Source organism: Lycium ferocissimum, chromosome 10 (assembly GCF_029784015.1).
Source record: "Lycium ferocissimum isolate CSIRO_LF1 chromosome 10, AGI_CSIRO_Lferr_CH_V1, whole genome shotgun sequence".
In the NCBI taxonomy this organism is placed as follows: domain Eukaryota; kingdom Viridiplantae; phylum Streptophyta; class Magnoliopsida; order Solanales; family Solanaceae; genus Lycium; species Lycium ferocissimum.
In genome coordinates, this window is record NC_081351.1 from 36677923 (window position 1) to 36681144 (window position 3222).

Genomic DNA, 3222 nt, shown 5'->3' on the forward strand with positions numbered 1-3222 from the left:
ATGGACAATGAAGGCAGTAGCAAATGGAGAATATTTATCCTTGTACTCAACTGTATCACCCTCGGCATTGGCTACTGTGGTGGCCCTTTAATTTCACGCCTCTATTTCCTCCACGGTGGCCAAAGAATTTGGCTGTCCAGCTGGCTAGCATGCATTGGATGGCCAATGATACTCATTGTTCTTATCATCGCCTATTTTTTTCGCCGAAAAACCCAAGGCTCCGATACCAATTTTTTCTTCGTGACTCGTCAGGAGTTCACAGCATCGGCTGCCTTAGGCATCCTTGTTGGACTCGATGGCTATCTTTTCGCGTGGGGACCCGCGAAACTCCCCGTTTCTACTTCAGCCGTTATTTATGCCACGCAACTTGGATTCACCGTGGTATTTGCTTTTCTTATAGTTAGCAGAAATTGACGGCGTATTCGACGAATGCAGTTTTTTTGTTGATCGTTGGAGCTGGAACTTTGGCTCTACTGGCGGACAGTGATAGACCAGCAGGAGAGTCCACTAGGGAGTATGTTTTGGGATTTGTAATGACTCTTTTGGCTGCTGCGTCAAATGGGCTTGCACTGCCACTGCTGGAGTTGATTTACATGAAGGCTCAGAAAACTGTGACTTACACTATGGTTTTGGAGATTCAGATGATTTTCAACATTTTCGGTGCTGCTTTTTCCACTGTTGGAATGATTGTTAACAAGGATTTCCAGGTACCACATGTTCCATCTAAGGTCGTTTTTTATAGGCGTTGAAATATTTTGAATTGTTAATTATTGCGACTTAATTTTTTTTTCTTTTTTGGATAGTTTGCATTTACATGTTCCACTAACAAACCACCGTAAATATTTTCAAACTTCAAGCGAGCCGCCTTAATTTTTTTCCTGGCTAGTGAAAAGAACAAAAAGATGGCTATTTAGGAATAAGAATCAACAAACTGTAGCACCATAAGATATATAACTCAGACAATATTGTTGATTAATCAGTGTCCTATCAACGCAGCAGGTAGCATTAAGTTTGAAAATATATCTTTACTGTTGTATTTATAATCTATTACTACAATATGTACAGCTTATAAAAGGCATGTATATCCTGTTTGGCAGCTTATATAAGTATACTTTTTCCTTTTTTCTATTTCTTGTAGCGACATATTTAATCATATGACATATTTGTAAACATGAAGTGTTTTCGAAATTCTGGATGCAAATTTTACAGGCAACTTCGAGGGAGGCAAGCCAATTTGAGCTAGGAGAAGTTAAATATTATTTGGTGCTAGTAGGGAGTGCCATTATTTGGCAATTTATGACACTGGGAGTCGTTGGAGTAGTCCAATACGGTTCATCTTTGCTATGTGGAATTTTAATTGCTTTGTTACTTCCACTCACAGAACTATTAAGTGTGCTTTTATATCATGAAACATTTCAAGCTACAAAGGGGCTAGCTATACTTCTCTCTCTTTGGGGATTTGTTTCATACTTCTATGGTGAAATGAAGAACAGCCAGAAGAAAGAGGAGGATCCAATCTCCCAAACAGATATAACTCAAACCTTACTTGTTTGATTTATTGGTAAACCGATGTACTTCTCTTTTGTATAATGCCATTGAATAATCTCTACTTTGATGTCCTATGTTAGTAAATGTACAGTATCAAGGTCTGTTTAGCAAAATAAAAATATATTAGTATGAAATAACACCAGTATCTTTATACAAATAGTCTGCAGGATTCACTGATTACCTTTTTTAGCCGATATAGTACTATTTTTTCATCTAAGCGGTTGTATGAGTGGCTACTTAAGGTTAATTCTTCAATATAACATGCAAAAATATTCAAGTATACTATTTAATTGACCGGGTCAAGCCCATTTTTATCAAAAACAATGGTGGTTTAATTGAATCAGCTCATCAGGCTTTTGTTAGTCTTAGTGAACATCGACCCCTCATCCTTCCACTGCACAAAGCAGGAGCTAGCTATTCGTTGTTTTGTGAAACCAACCTTATGCAGTCTGCCCCACTTTAGGTGCCAAGCAACCCATGCCTTCGCTTGGGCCAAATAGCCCAACTCTGTGCTTGGACAGGGCAGGCCAGAATATAGCCCACAAAGTCCCACCTTCTGGATCAGCCCAACAATCTACCACATTAATGCCCTCACTCGAGTTACAAGCTCACACTACCACTCTCTACTTTGGTGTACCATTAATGTGAGAACTAAAGTTAATTAGCAAAACACCCTCTTAATTACTTCCCATTTGATATTTGATTGTAAAATGAAAAAAGAAAAAACAAGGGAAGAACGAAGCAGAGTTTGAAGAGCAAAGAGAGAGAAAGTTGGGCTCCTATGTTTTGGGTTCTGTTGGGTTTAAAATAGGAATAACTACATGACATAACTAACTCTACTACATATTTATATTTAGTAGCTATAGTTTAAAATAATTACATCCCATAGCTAATAATAATATGTTAAATACAACTTATAGCTATATATATATATACATACAAAGTAGAATACCCTATCATCACATTATTCACTTTCAACCCAACCCTCCCATCTCTCTCTCTTCCATCTTCTCCCATTACTCCGCCGCCGGCCACCACGAAACCGCCGGAGCTCCGGCGAAACAGATCTGAACCAGATTTCGGCGTCTTCTCCGCACAGTCACGCCGGAAGCTGCTTCTTACCCTTTTCCCCTCTCCGACGTCTTCTTCTCTTGCACGGCGGAACAACCTTCTTCTCATTTTCCCTTCTCCGGCGTCTTCTTCACCTTTGACCAGAAAATACATTATTTTCCAGATCTGACCGAAAAATACACTCTATTTTCCGGTCGGATCTGTTGAAGTATATACCTTCTTTCATAAGAGTTGTCTGTTGTTGTTGAGCATGTTTTCTGGTCAGACAGGCAATGAGCATGATCGACCTCGAGCAACTGGATATATGAATGTATAGTAAATCCTGCCAGAACACAACACAACTCATTACTTCTGGGAGGGACTAAATATGTTGTATCCTGTATTGCACAACCGAGATTTTGATGACCAAACGAATGGGGGTTTTGAGGCACTTCCTTCTTCAGTTCTCCTTGAGAAGTTGGAGCACGTTTTTCGGTGCCGGATCTGGAAAATAGTGTTTGTTTATGAGTGTATTCATTAATTTTTTAGCATACAATCCAGTGTATTCATTAATATTTTAGCATACAATCCAAGTGTTTGGAGTGTATTTTATTTCTTGTATTT

The 3222-nt window shown here is 38.9% G+C and overlaps 1 pseudogene; it reads left to right on the top strand.

Moving 5' to 3' along the window:
• On the top strand, positions 1-1649 carry LOC132035377 (purine permease 3-like; annotated as a pseudogene).
• The last annotated feature ends 1573 nt before the right edge of the window (positions 1650-3222 follow it).